Source organism: Musca autumnalis, unplaced genomic scaffold, assembly GCF_047663935.1.
Source record: "Musca autumnalis isolate F117 unplaced genomic scaffold, ASM4766393v1 scaffold_3, whole genome shotgun sequence".
Taxonomy (NCBI): Eukaryota; Metazoa; Arthropoda; class Insecta; order Diptera; family Muscidae; genus Musca; species Musca autumnalis.
Window position 1 is genome coordinate 19,916,881 of NW_027411866.1, and position 24,212 is coordinate 19,941,092.

Genomic DNA, 24,212 nt, shown 5'->3' on the forward strand with positions numbered 1-24,212 from the left:
CTTATCCTTGTCTGGGCTTGGTTTTTTGTGTATCCTTTCATTTTTTGGGAAGTAAACTAAACAAGCACAACAATGTTCGCTAAAACTTATAATAAGACCACTAAAGAAAGTTAAGCCAGAAACATGACGAAGAACACAACAGAAAAACTTTCACATTATTATCAATTTTACTCTTGGTTGTCAGTTTGACTGGGGAGCGATACTCTCGAATACATCTAGGGTGGCCGTTAAGTGCCTATTCATGCTGAGAAAAGCCAGCATGGTATAAAAATGATACTTAGAACGTGTTTAGCCTCAGGAGTATTTGCCAAAAATTACGTTTCCACAATGCTAGGTAAGAAGAAGAATGAATTAAATTAAATTATTCTTTATCATTGATTCAAAGGCAAAACCTAACAAGTCTCCTTAGCTTAAAATTTAACCAGACACAAAGAGATTTATTTTTATAATATTTCATTGCTGTTCCGCCATAGATTATTGGCAATTGTCCTTTCGAGAACCATTATCTTCATTTGTATTCGATTTGTTTAAAGCTTATCATTTATCAATTGCCATGCCATGATTTGTGTGTCTGCAGACACAGTCGTTAACACTTCCATGGATAAGAATTTTATTTTCTCAAATTTTCATTAGCATTTTTATTTATGAATTCATTATGCAAAATTTATTACAACTCAGATGAGTTTTTGGTAGCCGGTGCTTTGTCCGTGGTGTGAGCCTTTGTTCTTTCTTGGCCAAGCTGTTGTAATTTTTATCCTTTAAAAACTTTATTGATTATTTATTTATTTCTTCGGAGTTATTTTTTGCTTTGTTGTTGCGTGTCTTTAGCATTTTGGCACTTTTATTTTGTATTTATTTCTATACTTATGGCCAAAGGAATGCCTTTGAAATAATCTGATAAATGTTATAGCCCAACGGCTAAAGACAATGTGAAAGTCCTGGAAGGAATACTGTTTTGTTTCACACCACAAAATCGCGTAAAATGAAGAATTTGTCTCCCAAGGATTAGGGTAATAAGATATGGCAAGAAAAACGTAAAGTCGTTATCTTGAAATTATTGCTATAAAAAATTTGCTACCGACAACTTTTGTTTATAGGAAAATTATTAACATATTTTATTTATTCATTTCGATTAAAAAAGTGTCTTCGAAAATTGAAGATATTAATTTTAGTTTTCGTAAAAAAGGTTGTCATCGAAAAATTTCGTCATATAAAATCTTTTATCGACTGTGTCAAGGCACTAACAATACTAATTTGATGTTTTCCTTTTTGTATTGCAGATTTTGGCAGACCATCGAAATACTGTGGGTAAAAGTCATCCGCAAATAAAACAGTAAGGAATTAAATAAAAGTATATCTCGTTACCGTTAAATTATATTTCAACTGGGACACATTACGTGTAGAAATGTCCCGATTTACATTAGGCGATTTTCCTTGCGGCATTTTTTCTCGTTCTCTTTTAGACTTGCCTCTTGCGTTTATATAGGCAATTCTGTTTTGGCAAGTTTTGTATTCAAAACGTTGTAAATAATGTCAAAAATTAAAAATATAAAAGGAATTGCTTGAAAATTGCCGATACGAGGAATTTTTTCCATTTCCATTCCCCTAACGTGTCTCTCCTACAAACTGAGACTTGCCTAATGTAAATTGGGATAAAGCACATTTCATGTATGGTCTGTTCCAGTACAGCAAGGATCTACTAATTTTTATTATTTTTTCGATATCATAAAGGACAAATTTTTATTGTAGTAAAAATTTGTAGATTCTTGTAGGTTCTGGCACAGAGCAATAAATTTTGAAGAAAGATCCTTTACGAACATACATGTATTAATAGTAATAACTGAACTAGAGTATAAACATGTATGTATAAAAACACAAAAAATTTCTTATTTTTCCATATAAACATAAACAAGTAAAAAAGCATTAAGTTCGGCCGGGCCGAACTTTTCATACCCTCTACCATAAAATATTCATTCCTGTCCCCAATTTTAAGTGAGTATGTTAAAATGTCAGATAATGTACATAAAATGCTTCATTCGGGATGCCCTTTTTTATGGTGCCTATATCTAACTGTTGACAATTTTTGGTGGGCTAGAAATTGGGAGGTACTGCTATATAGGGGTTATAATAAAACATGGGCCTATGTCGACAGTTTTTGATGGGAGCCTTTAATGTCAAATAACTCCCAATTCGGTTAAAAAATTTAGCTAGAATCCTCAAAATATCGAAAATCGGTACATAACGTGGGAACTTCAAATGTCATTAACAGCTAGTTCGGAGGTATCTGGGCTATACGAAAATATGATCTTAAATAAACAATTTTTGTTGCAGAATTTTTGTTGACTTTTAAATTTCAAATTACAGAAAGTTCGTCCAAAAAATAAAGCTAAGGTACGGAAAATCGGGAGGTTTGTTTTGGGGCTATACAAAAACATGGACCTACGTTCGGTTAAACATTTTAAGTAAAATCCTCACAGTACCGAAAATCGGGAAGTATCGTTATATTGGGGCTATGTTGAAAATTGTTGATGCAGATTTGTGGTGACCACTACAACCTTCCAATGTCAAATTACAGTTAGTTCTGTTAAAAATTGTAGCTAAAATTGCCAAATTACTGAAAATTGGGAGGTACCGTTACATGGGAGCTATATCCGAACATGGACCTATGTTGACAATTTTTGATGGAGAGGTGTTGTGACCACTAAGAACTTCAAATGTCAAATTACTGCTAGTTCGGTTTAATATTGTAGCTAAAATCATAAAATTACTGAAAATCGGGAGGTACCGTTATATGGGGGCTTTCTTGACAATTTTTGGTGGAGAGGTGTGGTGACCACTAAGAATTTCAAATGTCAAATGTTCAAATTACAGATAATTTGGTTAAAACTTGTTGGTAAAATTCTCAAAATACCTGAAATCGGGCGGTAACGTTATATGGGGGCTATCCCAAAACATGGACCTATGTCCACTAGTTATATAAGTTTATTGACACTTAAGAACCCTAAATGTCAATTGATAGCTAAATCGGTCTGAAAATGTAGATAAAAGCGTCAAAATGCCGTAAATCGGGGGTACTGTTATATAGGGGCTATACCAAAACGTGGACCTAGGTCCCCAACTTTTGTTATATAAGTTTAGTTACACTTAAGAACCCTAAATGTCAAATTATAGCTAAATCGGTCTGAAAATGTAGCTAAAAACGTCAAAATACCGTAAATCGGGGTACCGTTATATGGGGGCTATACCAAAACGTGGGCCTATGTCCACAACTTTTGTTATATAAGTTTATTGATACATAAGAACCCTAAATGTCAAATTATAGCTAAATCGGTCTGAAAATGTACCATTATATGGGGGCTAAACCAAAACGTGGGCCTCTGTCCACAACTTTCGTTATGTAGGTTTATTGACATTTAAGAACCCTAAATGTCAAATTATAGCTACATCGGTCTGAAAATGTAGCTAAAAACGTCAAAATACCGTAAATCGGGGGTACCGTTCTTTGGGGAATATACCAAAACGTGGACCTATGTCCACAAGTTTTGTCACATAAGTTTATTGACATTTAAGAACTTCAAATGTCAAATTATAGCTACATCGGTCTGAAAATGTAGCTAAAAACGTCAAAATACCGTAAATCGGGGGTACCGTTATATGGGGGCTATACCAAAACGTGGACCTATGTCCACAACTTTTGTTATATAAGTTTATTGATACTTAGGAACCCTAAATGTCAAATTATAGCTAAATCGGTATGAAAATGTACCGTTATATGGGGGCTAAACCAAAACGTGGGCCTCTGTCCACAACTTTCGTTATGTAAGTTTATTGACATTTAAGAACCCTAAATGTCAAATTATAGCTACATCGGTCTGAAAATGTAGCTAAAAACGTCAAAATACCGTAAATCGGGGGTACCGTTATATGGGGGCTATACCAAAACGTGGACCTATGTCCACAAGTTTTGTTAAATAAGTTTAATGACACTTTAGAACCCTAAATGTCAAAATATAGCTAAGTCGGTCTGAAAATGTAGCTAAAACCGTCAAAATACCGTAAATCGGGGGGTACCGTTATATGGGGGCTATACCAAAACGTGGACCTATGTCCACAACTTTTTTATATAAGTTTATTGGCACTTAATCACCCTAAATGTCAAATTATAGCTAAATCGGTCTGAAAATGTAGCTAAAAACGTCAAAATACCGCAAATCGGGGGGTACCGTTATATGGGGGCTATACCAAAACGTGGACCGATATAGCCCATCATCGAACTTGACACATTTTCCCAAAATTTCAGCGTCCTTTCTCCATTTTTGTGGATGCTAGAGTGATTACCACAGACGGACGGACGGACGGACATGCACAGATCGACTCAGAATTTTACCCTGATCAAGAATATATATACTTTATAGGGTCGCAAATGAGTATTTCAATGCGTTACAAACGGAAAAACAAACTTAATATACCCTCCATACTATGGTGGAGGGTATAAAAAATAAATACCTATTTCGATCGACATGCCCTTTTTAAAATAATGGATTAGTAGGGGTTCTTGTAATGAGTATTTTTCTGGGAAGGACCAATTGACTACCATTGCGTGGTTTTTACAAAAAAAAAAAATATCAACTGCCAACTGACTACAAAGGCCTGGTGTTTTATAGAAAATATAATAAGGGCCAACTGACTACCAAGGCGTGTGTTTTACAGAAAAATATCAAAGGCCAACTGAAATTAAAGCGTGTCAAAGGAAAACTGAGTACAAACGCATGGGTTTTACCAGGAAATAATGTAAGGGCCATTTGACTACCAATGCGTTGTCCTTTGACAGAAAAATCTAGGCTTTTTTAAGAAAAAGTATGAAATGCCAATTCACAATCAAAGCGTGTTTTTTTATAGAAAAAAAATCAAAGTCCAACTGACTATCTAGGCTTGTTTTTTAAAGAAAACATATCAAAGGCCAACTGACTATCAAGGCGTGGGGTTTCACAGAAAAAATGTCAAAGGCCATCTGACTATCTAGTCGTTGCTTTTTATAGAGAAAATATCAAAGGCCATCTGACTATAAACGCGTGGTTTTTTATAGAAAAAATATAAAGGGCCATCTGACTATCAAGGCGTACTTTTTTTTACAGAAAAAAAAATATCAAAGGCCATCTGACTATCAAGGCGTACTTTTTTTACAGAAAAAAAATATAAAAGGCCAACTGAAATTAACACGTCTTAAGGAAAACTGACCAAAGGAAAACTGACTACAAAGGCATGGGTATTACCAGGAAATATATCAAGGGCCATCTGGCTACCAATGCATGGCACTTTGGCAGAAAAATCTAGGCTTTTTTAAGAAAAAAATATGAAATGCCAACTCACTATCAAAGTGTATTTTTTACAGAAAAAATATCAAATGCGAAATGACTATAAAGGCGTGGTTTTACAGAAAAATAGCGAAGGTAAAATGACTATTAAGGAGAGTTTTTTACAGGAACAATGTCAAAGTCAAATTAACTATCAAGACGTAGCATTTTACAGAAAAAATATCAAATGTCAACAGATTACCTGGGCGTTGTTTTTTATAGAAAAAAAATCGAAGGCCAATTGAAATCGAACTATCTAGGCGGGTTTTTTAAACAAAAAATATCAAAAGCCACCTGATTATCAAGGCGTGGTTTTTCACAGTTAAAATATCAAAGGCCATCTCACTATCTAGTCGTTGTTTTTTATAGAGAAAATATCAAAGGCTATCTGACTATCAAGGCGTGGTTTTTCACAGAAAAGATATCAAAGGCCATCTGACTATCTAGTCGTTGTTTTTTTTTTTAGAGAAAATATCAAAGGCTATCTGGCTATTAAGGCGTGGCTTTTTATAGAAAAAATATCAAAGGCCAACTGACTATCAAGGCGTGGTTTTTCACAGGAAAAATATCAAAGGCCATCTGACTATCTAGTCGTTGTTTTTTTAGAGAAAATATCAAAGGCCAACTGACTATCAAGGCGTGGTTTTTTACAAAAAAAGATATCAAAGGCCATCTGACTATCAAAGCGTGTTTTTTTTTACAGATCAAGGGCCATTTGGCTACCAATGCGTTGTCCTTTGACAGAAAACTCTAGGCTTTTTTTAAGAAAAAGTATGAAATGCCAACTCACTATCAAAGCGTGCATCGAAGGTAAAATGACTATTAAGGAGTGTTTTTTACAGGAACAATTTCAAAGTCAAATTAACTATCAAGACGTGGCATTTTACAGAAAAAATATCAAATGTCAACTGATTACCTGGGCGTTGTTTTTTTATAGAAAAACTAATCGAAGGCCAACTGACTATCTAGTCGGGTTTTTTAAACAAAAAATATCAAAAGCCACCTGATTATCAAGGCATGTTTTTTTTTAAAGAAAACAAGTAAGAAAAGTCTATAGTCGGACGGAGCCGACCATGGGATACCCTATACCACTATCCCTGGACAATCGCTCTCCACGGAACTTCTTTTCAACTATTGTGAAAATTTAATTATCAAATATCAGAGATGTAATGTATAATACTTATGACCAAAACCAAAAAGTTATCTAGCATGACAAAGACATTTTTGTAGCAGGAAAGGAAAATTTAATTCACACAAAATAAAATGTAATGAAAGCCACTTATGTACTACTACTACTTCCGTTGTTTAACCGCTACGTTATTGAAATTTTTACCAATTTCACACAAAAGTTTCAGTCCATTTAACCCGCTAAGTATTATCTGATCTTCACGTTGGTTTGTACGCTTCTTCTTCATCATAAACTCAAACATTGTTTAAAATTTTGCGGGTTATTATTTTGACCTACAGAGCCGCTACAAAATTGGTTAAAATTTTGTTTTTGGTCCATTTCATCGCCTGAACATTTCACGATCATCACCAAAAACTAATCATTTCTATTTTGGTGCGAACCCAACCTCCTTAAAAAATTCGTTACAATAGGTCCATAATTGCGGCCTTAAGCTTGTTTACAATTTTTAATGGACGGACACACATCGCTTAATCGCTTTATCTCGTCGAGATATGAATTTTGGCATACCAAATAAGGGGTCTAGGACGAATGTTTCGTGGGATGGGATAAAAATGTGGTTCTCTACACAGAACCCATTATATATTAGGCAGTAAGCCCGTTATCTCGCAAACACTTTATTGTAATTTACATCAGAGGAAAGGTCAGTTGTTTTTCCATATGTAGGCTACTTTGCGAAATATATATGTCCTCAAGGAATTAAAATATCGACCAAAAATAAAATTTTTATATTTTTCATACAAAAGTAATGGTCAGATCATCATTCAAAATTGTAGGCAAATTTTTCGACCTATACTCTTACCCGGTGCAAAATTTCGTGACTATTGATGTATAATTGCGACTTCTAGCGAGTATATTATTACACTACAAACAAATAACGGAATATATTAGGCCGTAACTCTGTTATCTGATCATGCACACCAACATAATTGGCATCAATTGAAAGGTCAAGCGTTCCACTTTCAAGTATATCTCACTTGTCCGGAATGTCACTTCTAGCAATTAATATATAAGCTGTATATTAAAAATTTTCACAATTTTCACACAAAAGTTTTGGTCCATTTAACGCTCTAAATATTATCCGATCGCCATCTCAAATTGCAAGCTTCTCCTTTGTAATATACTCCTACCTTATTTAAAATTACGCCTTGATCGGACTATTATTGAAACCTTTTGAGCTGCTAGAAAATTGGATAAATATTATGTTTTTGGTCCATTTCACCCGCTAAATATTTCACGATCATCACAAATAAGAATAGGGATCTATTCTGATCTGAACCCGACCTCCATACAAAATTTCGTGTTTACAATTTATAATGTCAATTTGTCAATAGTTATTCGTCATATATTTGATTTCATGATTTTAACATTTAATTTCCTTAATGAGTTCCAAACATACGTAATGCTTTTAAATATTTGGAGTTGAAAAAAATTACAGGTTTTTTATATTCATGAAAACCCCAAGAGTCTACAGAACTTCTTTTTCAGGAAAGCAATTTAGATATTAGGAAGTAATACATATTCCTTAGAGAAAACTTTTATTACTTCCCAGCAAAGAAGTCCTCCCAAAATCATGGGTTTTGTAAGAGATTTTTGGCATCCGTAACTACTCGCAAACCCCCTTTCTTCTAGATTACTTTTTACAAGGGCATGTCGCACTCAGTTTGTAGTTATTTTATGACCACTAGAATAACTAGTTATTCTGTGGCCACTAGAAGTTGAAAAGTAAGTTGAAAAAAATTCTATTTTTAGAACAGTTGATGCAAAGATTTTTTTTAATTTCAACACACTTCTTACTTTTATTTTATCTCGCTCTCTGTGCGAGTTGAACACACGAACCCTCTGATTTCTAGCCAAAGACACTACATACTATGCCACGCACACGAACATTAAGGGTTGCTTAAGAACTTAAATGTGCAGTGCACATGTGCACCACGAACTGTTATTTTTTAATTAAAAAAACTCGCGTGCCGACAGTGAGCGTTGAACACAGAACCCTAGGATTTATAGTCGGACACACACTCACTGTGCCACCGTCCTCATTACTTTTTGAGGAGCAAAGTAAGTAGGTTTGCCTTGTAATTTTTTTAAGAAGTATCCCATTACTTTTTAGATTACTTGTAATGGGAAAAGAAGCTTGTTTACATTACTTTGTAATGTGTTACGTAATGACTAATGGATCCGAATTTTGCTGGGTATGTACATATGTCAAGTGATTTTTTATTTTTGTGAAAGCAGGTTAGGCAAGTAAAAAGCAAAAGTTTAATTTTATATTTACATTTATTTCATTTATTATAAATCGTGGATTTTCAAATAAATCGCGATTTAAATTCACATTTTATATATATACACATATATATATATATATATATATATATATATATATATATATATATATATATATATATATATATATATATATATATATATTACAAATTATTGACACTTTCACAGAAAATACATAAATAGCCATTAGAGATTAAAATAAAATTTATGTGAATTATATCAAATATCATGACAATAACTGTTAGACTTTCATTTTCATTAAATTTCCTGTCGCAGCACGAAAAGCGGAGCAGCATTGATGGCCTTGCTCCTATTGATATCATTCGTAGTTTAGGTTGTTATTGATTAATAAATAAATGAGATTGATATGGAGATATACATATAAGAAGTCAACGCTTTCTGTTTTATTCCCCTTGCTTGGTTCTCCTCCCACCATGACCCTAATCTCCCTCATTCATTTCAATAGCTGACAACGATAGGCAATGTGATACGAATAAAAATTCTACAGAAAAATAATTTTCAACCGGTGCACATTGGTTCAGGAATCGATTTTACTGGCCAAAACCCCAATGTTTTGTCGTCACCGATTGTTAATTTCTCTATCGGATTAGATAGTAAACATATTGAAACTAAGGAAACCAAAAAAATTTGTTCAAAATATTGGAAGGTCTGGGCATGACCCTTAAGACTGCGCTTTTTTTCGCAATTTTGGAAAATACGTAATTTTTGCAAATTTCTAAAGAAAGAAATAACTACGTCTCAGAAACTATAACAGATATTGTATTCGTTGTTTTTTGCTAGGTAGGTGGTAGTTTTGCTGTCTTTAAGATCTGTTTTAGTAAGTTACCTTAACGTTTCCACGAAGTGAGCTATTTTATTTGTCCTCAGGTACTAAATTATAGTGAAATTCCAAATGTAGTGCACTAGAACTTTTAGGGAACAGCTTGGAACACAGTTGCGTTTTCACAGAATGATGCCCGAGGGTGTCCTCTTTCAACCCATATATACTTCTGTGCCCGTCCCGTTCCTTCCGCTTAACGCTTTCTATAATTTTTTTGAAATTACATGGGTGAAAATTTGTGTTTTTTTCATACATAAATTTTAGCTTTTTTACACAATTGGAAATTTTTTAATATATGAGTTTTTATAAGTGTTATATGAGTTTTATGAAAACCCAAGCAGAATTTTTTAATTTTGGAAAAAATTTAAATTTTTGAAAAAATAAAAATATAAATTTTTTTTACTTTTTTGCATTGTTTCGTTTATTGGTGTTTGACTTTTCTTAAATAGTTAGAACGTATGAAAAACTCAACAACACCTTGAATTCCTCTGCGACTAATAAACCGAATTCGAAAGTTTTTAATGCATAAGAAAGATGAATATGTTATCTGTCCAAAAAAAAGAATTATGAAAATATATCTATCCGTTCGAAAGTTACAGAGTTTTAACCAGAAAAAACAATTCTGAACTACTGTGCTGTGGTAGTAGTAATCATTACCATTCTTTAGGGTTTTATAATGGTGCAATTAAATAAGGTAGAAACTTCCCACTTTTTGGCAGAATTGTTGTACTTAAAATAGCTATATTTTAATAAATATTTTTTAGATATTTTCATTTGGTTTTAATATTAAGAAAAACAAATGGATTTCTCTTACTAGGAATCCTTTAAATGTACCATATATTTATTTAATTATTATTTATTTTATTATTATTAATTAATATTGCTTTCTTGTTTTATTTTCAGATGTCATATGTAGAACGTCGCAGGGACCCTAACCCGTTTAAAGTTATACCATTCCACAGAAGTATTTTGGTGCGATAATTAAGCAATGATTTGGAGATCGCTATGGAAGCAAAAAGGTCCCGCCTAACGATCTTTCTATACATAATGTTTACTTGACTGGACTTCGGTTTCAGACGAGCCCGTGAGATTAACTTAGGGAAGTATCAATATTGTATTGTAATCATATAACATATTACTTTGTGTTATTTTGTTTTAATTTCAGGAGGTCTGCTAACATGGAATTTATTAAATCTGGATTTCGTCCTCTGCGTCATGTCTGAATGGGTGAGGAACTGAATGGGTGAGTTAATCTATGATAGTGTATAAATGTGGATATTGATATAATCACAATGGTATATAATCTCATAAGCGTAGAATTAAGTTCACTTTGAGTTCTGTTAGACTCAAATCCTTTCAGCATCTGCACACCAAAAATCCAACAGATGTATCTTTCATAAGTCATGATAGAAAATTTCCATCACTTCACTTCAATTTATGCATATATCCATTATCTTATGTCCTGGTATATCTTTCCTAAATCGTTTCAGAAGGATTTTATTTACGAGATGTGGAGTGTGCACTGTTACTTTGTATTCACGGAATGCTTTGATGAATGGATACGCCGTCTTTACGCGACAAGAAGCAAAAGGAAATTCCGCACATGCAAAGTATAGAACACAATAAGTTGCGGAAACTTGTATCTTATGCAGTGGCTCACAACAAAATACAATCAAAACTAAAACTTGTGTGGATGTATGAGTGAAAAAAGCAACAACCAAATGATGTTTATCGTCTGTTTTGGTTTACGTACAGTGTGCATGAGGGAGAAAAGCTAATGCAGAGACAGTGATCGCTGGGATCGCTGAATATACTGTCTTAGCAAAGAAGGGGCATCCCTGATCTTATGGCTACCATTTCTCCAACCCTACCTAGATACCAAGTCCCTTCTATTCTCACACGTGACCCCATAAACCTTCTACATCAACCCTACCTAGATACCAATTCCCTTCTATTCTCACACGTAACCCCATAAACCTTCTACATCACTCCACATTTTCATATCTATAATTTGATTATTAATTACATTACGATAACATACAAAATTAAATTAATGAAAAAATAGTTAAAGTAAATTTTTATATATAATAAAGATTACAATAAATATAAGTAATAAAATATTTGATACTGTTGTTTTTCTTATAAACTTAGAAATATTTTAAATAGCATTAACCAGATAAACGAAATTTAAGAAATGTGTTTTTTTTTCAAGTTAAGCAGGAACCGCCATAATATTCTTTAAATTAGGTCTGTTTTAATTGAAAATTCCAAATCTAAGAACTGTTGTTCTAAAGTGTGTTTTTTAAGCCCGATAGAACTTGAAATTGTGAAAAAATAACACAAAGGATTAAATTGTAATCAAAACTTTTTTATTCGAAAGAGCAATACGTGACATTAACATTTGAAAATGATTTCGGGCATATGGGCACCGCGGCTGTTCTTGACGAAGTGCATTCTGGACGTCCAATTTTTGGCCAATTTTTCAAGCACTGCTGGCCGTATGTCACGAATAACACGAACAATGCTGGCCTCCAAGGCATCAATTGTTGCTGGTTTATCAGCATAAACCAGTGACTTCACGTAGCCCCACAGGAAATAATCGAGAGGTGTCAAATCGCACGACCTTGGAGGCCAATTGACAGGTCCACTTCTCGAAATCAACTTATCGCCAAATTTTGATTTCAATAAGTCGATGGTTGCGTTCGCCGTCTGGCACGTAGCGCCATCCTGTTGAAACCACATCTCCTCCGGATCAATGTCATCCATATTTTCAAACAAAAAATCATTGATCATGGTGCGGTAACGATCTCCATTGACCGTAACGCGAGATCCGGCCTAATTTTTGAAGAAATAAGGTCCGATGATGCCACCAGCGTGAAAACCGCACCATACGGTGCATTTTTCTGGATGTAATGGAGTCTGTAGGGTCTCTTGTGGATTGGTCTCACTCCATATGCGGCAATTTTGCTTATTAACAAACCCGTTAAGCCAAAATTGCGCCTCATCGCTGAACACAATTTTGCGATAAAACAACGGGTCGAATCGACGACTGATTTTCAAAGTAAATTTGGATAATTTCGTAGCGTTGTTCAAGCGTGAGTCTATTCATGATGACTTGTCAGAATATACTGAAACAAATTAAAAAAAAAATGTTTCATCAAAATTAATTTTTTGTGTTACCTTTTACAATTTAAAGTTCTATCTACCTTAAAAAACACCCTTTACTTGAGCTTTTATAAGGACACCACCATGATTTCATTGATGTTTTCTCAAGGTACAGTTCAGAATGAACCACCCTTATATTTGTTAAAATAGTTATTTTTATGTGAAATTTCCAAATCTAAAAACTGTTGTTCCACTTCAGAATTGGGCTTTTATAAGTCCCAATTTACATTGGGCGGGGGCTGAAAGGCAAAGGGTTACCATATGCCTCACCTCTCTCTCCATCAAACTGACAATTGCCGCAAGTAAACTTGCCTAATGTAAATTGGGACTAAGGAGACCTACAGGATTTCCTCGCAAAGATGTAAAAACATTAAGATTGGAAAACTCAATTGTTAACATTTGTCAATAGATGGAGTTAAGCTCTGTTGTTACGATATCATAACAACATTCTGTTAAGTAGTTAACCATTTCAGGCGTTTTTAACCGCCAAGTTCATATTCAGTGAACTGGAAACTGATATGTAATACAATCCTGAGTCCAACTTTTTGCTTTCCTACAATTTGTATAAGCCGAATTGCGCTTTAATGGAGGTTTTATCATTAACATACCCCTGTTGTTGGTAAAATGTTTATATACTTTGTTTCATAAACATTTGTGCATTATGCATATTTTCCAGTCTTTACAGTTCTATGTCTTTGTTCCTCGATTCTCATACTTGTGTTTGAAAGAGTCGGATGTGTTTTTCCAGTCAAAAATAATATATACAAATTTTAAAATTATTTTCATTTCAAATAATTCGAAAGACATTTTTTGCATAAAAGCGAAATCTAAAACATATGATGACGCAATATTGCAAGCTGGAATTATCTGTTGAAATTGACGGTAATAACATCCCTACTATTGATGATGCAGTTCATGAATCTGATACTCCAAACCAAATGGTGATTGAAGCTGGTAAAAACTCAGAGGACGTTCCGGAATCTTCTAAATTTAATGAAATTATTGTATTATTGTAGATCCTGCTAAGGCCGAAAATGCTGATTCTGATAAAAGCGATGGTCTTTACCCGATTATTATTTCTGACCGATTTCGAAAGAGGAAAATGAAATCAGAAGAAATTTGTAAATTAGAGGCAGTTGTTAGTCAAATGCAAACAGATTTAGCCGCCTTGAGAAATGAAAATAGCGAGTTGAAGAAGACATTAGATTAAACACGTGCAATGGTATAACTGTTTATATCAACAAAACAGATATATCATATACATAACAGATATAATATGATATAAATGTGGGAATGAGTGTAACAGTTATGATATTGTTTGGGTTGTGTATACTCACAATAACATAACTGTTAGAAACAGTTCTGTGTTGTATATGAACGAGTGAGAACTTTATTTGTTTTTTCGTTCTCAAGTATCTGTTGTACAACAGATATTTTTAAAATACTACAGATACCAACAGATACTATAGGTCTAACAGGCTTGTGGGAATAACTTCTAAGGAAAATTTCATAAAAATGACATTTTTCCACATTTTTTTTATTTAGGGGATAAATAAATATTAAAGCCATGAACTGTTATAACTGAACGCATCAATTCGAATGTTTTTCTGGGTTCAGTGAGTGGAATGTACGAGGGCTACAGAAAAGTTTCCTAATAATGAAAACGCGAATATTTATCAAAAAAAGTTTTATTACATTCCAAATATTTACTGCAAATAGTTTTGTTATATTGAAGCGTTTTTGTGGTTATTTCAAAACTAGGTTTAAAATACCTTTAAACCAATTTATTTCCCGCAGAGAAGTGTTAGCTTGTTACATTTTTAATTTGGTGTGGTACTGATTAAAAAGAGAGGGAGATAGAGAGAGTAACATATTTGCTTTCCTATGGTTAGTTTAAACAAATACTTACATATTATATGTGCCTACAACATCCCGGAAGGGAGAAGGCATACTTCTTCCATATCAATAAGTGCACAGCGATTCATATTGGCACAATGTTATGGGACCTACTTTTATCGCCGAGTCCGAACAGAGTATCTTACGACACAACTTCTAAAAAAGTTTTCATGGAAGGGAAAGGGGATACTTCTTCCATATCAAGTCCGAGCCCGAACAGAGTATCTTACGACACAACTTGTAAATAAGTTTTCATGGCTGAAATACTCAGGCCACCACCGCCGAAAATGTTGTTGTTCTGGTCGGGGATTGACCTTAAGAGAATAATACCTTCAAAAGCCCTTAAAACGACGTATCACTTCGGAAGGTAGGGGTTGTTCCAAGCTGAATGGACCTACAATACATTTACCGAAGTATTATCCACCTACATACTTCAGACCAGGGCTTCGGAGTCGAGCCATTTTTGGTCAGACTCCGACTCCAGTCCAATTTTTTTCTCGACTCCGACTCCGACTCCGACTCCGACTCCAACTCCGGAGTCGACTCCGAAAATAGATAAAATAAAATTCACAACTTAAATTACAGTCATTTCAGTTTGAACTTTGAAGATACATTACATTGGGAGGATACCAAAACATAGACCTATATTGTTCGTTTTTTTCTCGTTGACAATACGGAATACAAAGTAACAAGCACTTCAGCATACTTCACACTTCAGAACATGTAGCAAAACCCTTCAAAGCAACTGCAATCGGACGGTATCGTTACAAGGTTCCTCTACATAAACACCGACGTACGAGTATATTTACAATTTTCCGAATTTGACTTATGTACCCAATGAGACACGAAATACCAAATTACCATAATTACTGACCGGTAACACTCTTTGTAATTTTTTGAGTTATGGAAAATAAATGATATTTTAACACCGCAACGTGATAGAAGACCAAAATCGCGTATTGCCCCTTAACATACACTTTCGTGGTTAAGGTTACTTGAAACCTTTATATCAAAAGGGATCATTTTCTTCAAACCGTTAAGAATTTTGATTTACACTTGTAGGCCTTTGCCTACATAACTCTTCATCTTCAAGGATAATATATCGGATTCTTGTCCGTCCATAGTTATTTTTTACGTATTGCACCACGTAATGTGACAAAAGAAACCCTTTGAAATACATAAAATCGGCCCGTGCCGTTATACTAAATCGTAATCCTATACCAGCAATTTTACATCTTTATACTTTATAAAGTTCCCTACGAATATTTCGACGCATTTCAAACGGAATGACAAGTTAGTATCTTATGGTAGAAAGTCTCTTTTGTCTACCACTTCAAAAAGAATACAAGTAAAACCAACGTTTAGTACGGCTAAGCCGAACTGAAAATTGGAGTGATTAAATTGTTCTAGAAATTTATATATCCACAATCCTGTAGAGGCAATGCTCATAATTTAACGTCAATTTGTCAATTTTTCACTCCTCAGCATAAATATATTGACAAATGTATCCTAGATGCATGACTTAATCGAAAAATCATTTGATCTCTTCTCATCGAAGAACAACAGGATAGCATAGGAATATCCCCTTAAATAGAAAGAATATGGTTAAGTAGGTTTACTTATAGATAACCACACACTATTCTATTATAAAAAAGCAGACTTCTTTATAAAAGACGCATGGTTCTTCAAAAGTCCAAATATGTCGTTTAGAAAATAGCAGGAACATCGTCTTTAAGAAGATTCTAACTTTTCTCATACAAATTCAGCAAGAAGTCTAGTAGGTCTTTCGTATGATTTCCCTTAAAGAACTACAAGGTCTTTCATAGAAGTCCAACAGGCTCTTTCGCAGCAGACATAAATGACTTCTAATAAAAAACAAAAAGAGAAGACTAGTGAGTCTTCTATAAAATGGCCTGTAAATCTTCTAAAATATCTTCCCAAGGTATATTTGGAACATGCAAACATTATTCCAATCAATTGACCCAAAAATGTTTCCGATATGAATTTTGTAGTCAAAATAGAGATTAAGAGTTTTTTAAATTATGATCATTTAAATAATTTAAATTGATTTGACAAATTTTGATAAATGTACAACAGATTGTTGCCCGGAGTCGGAGTCGAGCTTTTTTTCACGACTCCGGCTCCGACTCCGACTCCAGAAAAATTTGCTAGACTCCGACTCCAGACTCCGACTCCAAAGCCCTGCTTCAGACATTAAAGTCATTTCAACAGAAGTACAGTCATGGGGCTATATCGGTGTAGCAGCAGGCTGATAAAGAACACATACACTTTATATGATCTTAAATTATTATTTCGAGGAGTTACAAACAGAATGACAAACATAATATACCCTCCACAACAAATTAAACGATTTTGTTATTCCTAATGGTTTTCATAATGCAGAATTTTTTATTCGTCCATGGAATGATTCTGAAGAAATTCGAAATTCATTTTGATTTAGGAACGCGATATCTTATAGAGAATTTTACGGTCGTTGTCTTTTGCTTTAGTCACTTTTTGGTAAGGCTCACAGTTTTTGAGATATATAAAAAAAAACCAAAAATATGACCTATGACCATGAATAACTTTCTTTGCACGCATGGGACCAACAGAGATTTTTAGGACCTCATTTGTAATGACAAATCCTACATTTCCACCAAAATTCAGCTCTGTGGGAATTTTTCTATTTCTATTTCAATTCCTATTTTGTTTGGGCTACATACAATAAATACTTATTGTATCACACCAATATCCATTTATATCAGTTTGTACAAAACAGATATAAACAAATATGTTCCTTTTTTTCTGTCTATACCAACTCATATCATACCTGTTTGAAAAAGTATCAGTATCAACTTGTAACTGAAACTACATTCTACATATCCATACTCACTCAATGTTGAAAAATGTCGGAACTGATATATTCAGTTGTATCCATGCAGGTGTTTACATTAGATATCACAACGAAAAAGTTAACATCTGCAATCGGACGAGAATGTGCGTTTTATCGTACAATTTGCAATTTTCCAAACCAACCCTCCGCCTTACGCCTAAAGTGCTATTGGAAAGCAATTTGCCTATGGACACTGAAGATGCTGTCCTAATGAATCAAATTCAACAAAAGGAAGACTGGGCTACAGAGGTAGATGCAAACGTTGGTAGCGCGTTTAATGTCGCATCGCCGGCGGCGGAGGTATCTAAGGGTGCTATACCGGGGAAGAAATTAACTACAAAAGTTAATGCTGCGAAGACTGCAGTTGGTTGCTGTTGGTGAGAATATTGTTACTGCAGTTTCTAAGAAGATTGTTGCCACTGAGAAAGGAGCTGCTACTAAAAAAGCTGGCCCTGAAAAAGTAGCTGTAAATAATAATAATAAAACTACTGGTAAATCTATTCCAGCTATTACTGCTTATGATTTAGGCATAAAATGAATTTTTGCGCTAATTACGAATTGTCTGGGTCACGGTGAGTACACACTTATCTCACTTAGAAATTCGGCAGTTAATATTAAAGTTCGTGATATTAACGATTTTACAAAAATAATTGATATGCTAAAGGAAAAAGGTATAAAATATCGTAGTCACGCCCCTAGGGCCCTTATTCCACATAATATATGACTATATCGTCTCTCAGCAGAATTCTCTGAAGAAGATGTTCAGAATAGTCTTCAGAATGATTTTAACTTCCCAATTGAAGTAATTAGAGCCACATAAATGAATAATGATAAATGGTTAGTTAGGCTAAGAATCAACCTATTTGGTTTCAGGTCTCGTAAATTTTGTCCAAACTTAGTTTCAGTTCGAGTATCCGCTAATTACGTCCACAAAAGTTCAAAATTTGTCGCTAAGATTATTTGCACGATAGTTCCAGAAGGGATTAACCGAATTGTTCCAAACTAGGTATGTGGAAATATTACTTCCATGCATATACCAGGTTCGAATATGGACTATATATACCTATCCTTTGGGAAAAGTGTAGTTAACAGCTCTTCTCGAATCGCTTTGAATTTGTTTGAAAGATGTTCGCCTTGTGTCATTCTTCCTGAGACGACACCAACTAAACTGACTAGTCAGATCTTCTTCTGATTCATAAAGTCCACTATTACATCGACCTTACCTGGGAGCCCATTGCAATTAAATTACAAAAATGATGAATTTCCTGGGATTGGAACAACAACGGCTGGTGTTAAATGCTGGGCGTGCGGCTGCTGTTGGGGGGACTGCGGGGGAGTTTCGTAATCCGACGACGAAGGAGTTTCGTAATCTGATGACTCGCTGGGGGCTGTGTTCGCACAGCATGCAGCAACATAGTCCCTATAGTAGTCCCTCGCGTGGGCAAGTCCACAGCAACCCCTTAAATGCACCCACCCCTGACATCTGTTGTATATCACCGAAGATTGGATATGGGTGAAGATGCGAATGTGACAAACCGAGCACAAATTTATTGGTCCTAGGTTTTCCTCCGTCCCGGCACGGACCAAAAGAATCCGGAGCAGACATTCCGGGATATGCCGCTTCCAGCACAGAAAAACGAAACAAATACAAACACATGTACACTGAGGTGACAGCCGTTGGCCGAAACGTTGATGTTGTGTGGTCCCGGGTCAATCCGGTACAGAGAACCCGCTGCCGTTGGATTGTTTGGCAGCTCAGTACGTTGTGATGGTTACAACGTAATAAGGAAGGATCGCACCAGATGTGGAGGTGAGGGATTAGCTTTTCTTTTGCACCAGTCTGTTCAATACAGACCTATCTCGCTTAAGCCTGCCTCTAATGACCCGTACATGGAATGTATGAGGGTAGCAGTCAGGTGTGGAACTGCCGAGATAGAGTTGCTGAACCTATACATCCCGCCGAGAAATAGCTGTATCTCAGATTCTAAGCCTGTCATTAGCCCGCTTTTGGAAGGTCATAATCGTCTGGTCTTGGGGGACTTTAATGTGCATCATGAGATGTGGCATTCGGCCCTCAGAAACGACCAGAGGGGTATAGCGCTGGCTGAGCAGATTGATAGCTCTACGTTTTGCTCGGTCAATGAGGACGCCCCTACCAAAATTACAGGAGCGTGTCACAGTTCGCCAGACATAACCATCGCGTCACCTGGTCTGACAGATGACGTCACCTGGCAACCCGTCATTTCCCTTGGATCAGACCATCTCCCCATAATTGTCTCCATCAGCAGACTACCCGATTTCATCACCTCTGAACGCCGCACATTCGTCAATCATGGGGAAGCTGATTGGCCGAGTTTCAGAGAGTTCACCAATCACCGCTTCAGCGAATTGCGCAATCCTTCTGATATTCGGGTAGCGGAAAGGACGTTCCGAGACATCATCAAAGCTGCAGTCGCCCGCCATATACCTGGTGGTCGAATACCCGAAGTAAGACCAAATTTCCCAGCAGAGCCGATGGGATTAACAAATGATCGTGATGAGCTTCGTCGAACCAACCCCGACGACCCCAGAGTCAGGGAGCTGACACTGGAAGTTAACAGGCTGGTCGGCGAACATAAGCGGAACAAGTGGTTAAATCATCTGAAGAGTTGCAACATTGGAGCAGGTATAAGCAAATTGTGGACAACGGTTAAGTCACTCTCGAACCCCGGAAGGAGGGATGACAGGACGTTTGGCGACGTTACGTTGACTGACCCGAAGAGATGTGCAAGTTACTTCAATCGACTGTTTGTCGAGCACCCCGAGAGTGACAGGGCGAAGAGAAGAGTGTTACGTCGCATTAGATCTTTTCCTGCCGAGGATGAACCACAACAGTTTACAATGGATGATGTTGCGAATGCCTGACGGAATAATGGTAATGTTGAAGCAGCTGGATGAGCCGGGAGTGGAGTATCTCACTAAAGTTCTCAACCTATCGCAAGCCACCCTTATTGTTCCCGAAGTCTGGAAAATGGGCAGGGTGGTTGCGCTACTGAAGCCAGGCAAGGATGCAAAGGTGAATTGTACAGGCCGATTACGCTTTGGTCACCTGTAGCGAAGACCCTTGAAGCCTTAGTCCTTTCCAGCATTAGAAATAGCTATCAAGTTGCCGATCATAAGCATGGATTCCGTAAGCAGCACAGCACGACAACAGCGCTGCACGCCATCTCCACACATATTTTTCGTGGGCTGAACCAGGAGCGGCCGTGTGATATCAAAAGCCTTTGATACTGCTAAGCACTCCACTCTGTTCTAGGACATCGAGCAGACAACCCTCCGCCCAAATCTGAAACGTTGGATAATCAACTATATGTGTGGTCTCCGGAACTGTTTAACCTCTACCTTTCCAGTATCCCGCCCCCACCAGACGGCATTGAGATCGTAACGTATGCGGATGGTTTTACGATCCTGGCGTCAGGTACCTACCCTGATGACATCTGTGAGAGACTGAACTATTTAACCGATCTTACCACCTTTTTCCACGCGAGGAATATGCAGATATCCGCCACTAAATCGACGGCCACTCTGTTCACCACATGGACGGCGCAGTATAGAATAGAGTTGAATATTATGGTCGATGGTAACAGAATTCCGACCACAAACTGCCCCAAAGTTCTAGGGGTCACATTCGACACCACTTTCACGTCGTTCGCGCATGCCACAGCTATCTGCGATAAACTGAAATGTAGGAACAAGGTCCTCAAGTCCCTAGCCGGCAGCACTTGGGGTGCAGATAAAGAAACCTTGTTTACCACGTATAAAGCGATAGGTCGGTCTGTGGTAAGCTATGCGGCGCCAGTTTGGTCCCCGAATTTATGTGACACGCAGAGGGATAAGATTCAAATTTGTCAGAACGCCCTGAGAACAGCAACAGGGTGCCTCCTCAAATCTACATGAGGAGGCAAAGATTCTTCCAGTACGACAACATAATGAGATGCTATCATTGCAGTGCTTGCTCGGGTGTTACCGTAAGAGCCATCCCAATCACCATCTGCTGGCCACTGATACACCCAGGCATATAAAGAAGGATATAGATGCTCTAGAGACGAAGGTCCAACAATATAGGAGATAACCTCTAGATCAACAGGCATATTAGGCAGGTTTGAACAGCATTCACACGGACACAGTTGCTAAGACCATAAGCAATTATTGTGCGAATGCAGTCATCGGAACACATCATCCATCTATCGCAGCTGAAGAGCGTCAGATGCCACGACAAACCAGAGTAGTTTTGGCTCAATTTCGCTCGGGATATTGCAGCCGCCTAAATTCCTATTGGGCGGGAATCGATCGCACCGTGCAAGACATCTGTCCAGTATGCGGCATGGGCCCACACGATACTAAGCACCTATTCAACTGCCCCGCCTAGTCTACTCATCTGAGTCCAGTAGATCTGTGGTTACATCTCATCGAAGTAGCCAACTTCCTGCAACTGGATATAGACCCAGAGCCAGATTGAACAGGAGAACGAACATACAAACATAATAATAAAACACTGTTACAACAACAACTAGTGCCAAAGATAACTCTCGAAGGGAGAAACCGATTTCGTCTTAATTTTGTATATCGTATTACTTCTCATAGACTTCAATTAGGAGCGAATATGGGCTACATCGGAACACTCCTTCGGGTGCGTCCCACACAAATTGTGGAAAGAGTGCCGTTTAAGGACTCGTCCCCGATTGTTTCCTTTTTTGCATTTTTTCTCTTTGTGGCTCTTGTTACGACGGTTTTTTTTTATTTTTGGGGTCAAAGTCCATTCTTATTGGCAAATTGGTCCAAAATTTAAAAAAAAACATAGAGACGTTATAATTATTGAGTTAAATTATTTTCTTTGTGTCCGAAGCTGAGGGTATATCTCCGTCGGCTCAGCTGACTGATACTTTCTAACTTGTTTTAATAATATGTAGCGAAAAATCCCGATTGGTCATTACAAAATACGGAAAATAATACCTTAGGTTTCCAGTAATGACTGCATATACACGCAAAAAAAACGGCCTCTCTAACATATGTCCCAAACATATTTTGCAGCAAACATATATATGTTTGCAACAGTCCCAAACATAATATATGTTTGGGTCTGCAAACAAATATATGTTTGGGTGCAAACATATATATGTTTGGGTACAAAGATATTTATGTTTGGGTGCAAAGATATATATGTTTGGGTGCAAACTAAGATATGTTTGGGTGGAAACAATTTTATGTTTGGGTGCAAACATTTTATATGTTTGGGTGCAAAAAAGTACAAACCCAAAAGGCACAAAAAACAAACACATGCACCAGTGGGCGCTTACTGAGGGCAAGGGAGCGTAAAATTCAATGTAAAACACTTTGAAATATGTGCTCATTTACTCTCAGTAAGAACTCACTGACTATCTCTATAGTATACACACAAATGTTGAGGTTGTTTATTGAAAGGAAAAAGAACAATAAACACATAAGTAATACATAAGAAATACATGACACACTTTAATAAAAGAAAAACTGATTGAAATAATTTGTAAATAGTCTAAAAGTGTGACTATTTACATATTATATAGAAACGTAGTTGAACGCTTCTCCTTAGTTGTGAAATAAAAAAATTGTCCTCATAGTTGAAATCATCAGCGGGGAATCGGCATCTAGAATCAAATGATTATGTAATGTATTAAATAAATATGGATATGCCATATTTCAAATATACATAAGTATGTATGTAATTACCAATATTAAATGCGATTTCTTCCTTGTCCAATAAAATAATTCCATTCAACTTTCCGATTCAATTATATAATGTATTGGGCATTTAATTTACTAAAAAGCATAATTTCTTTAAGAAAACACAAAACACTGATTTATTCACTCACTTTACCGTCTTGACTCTACAAAGGCAACTAAAACACTGAAGAAAGAAAAAAATATAATTCATATCATTTCTTCTTTTCTTCTTCGCCTGTTGGTTAACAACAACAAAACGAGAAACACACGAGTTTGACGCATACATGCCACCAAAGCCCCCTTCCTCGCTTCTACGTCTTCTATTATACAATACACACAACTCTTTATTATAAAGAGCGAGAGCACTGTTATTACTCTCATTGGCAAACATTCTCTCTCCACCCACATAAAAAATATGTTTTACCCAAACATATCAAATTGAAATATGTTACAAAATGTTGCAAACATATATTTGTTTGGACCCAAACATATTATGTTTGGATCCAAACATATAATTGTTTGCAACCGGTCCCAAACATATATTTGTTTGAATCCAAACATATTTCTAACATAAATTTTTCTGTGTGTATATCAGCAAAAATTTCTAAAATCGTCTTTTCCATTTCAAAAAAATCAAAAAAAAATGTTGATACTACATCTATGATTTTTATACCCTACACCACTATGTGGAAAGGGTATTATAAGTTTGTTTTGGTAAAAATTCATGTAACACCACGAAATATTCGTCGGAGACCCCCAATGTGGTATACCAATCTTCATATCTCGGCGAGATAAAGCGATTTTGAGATGTGTGTCCGTCCGTCCGTCCGCCCGTGTGTCCGTCTGTCCATT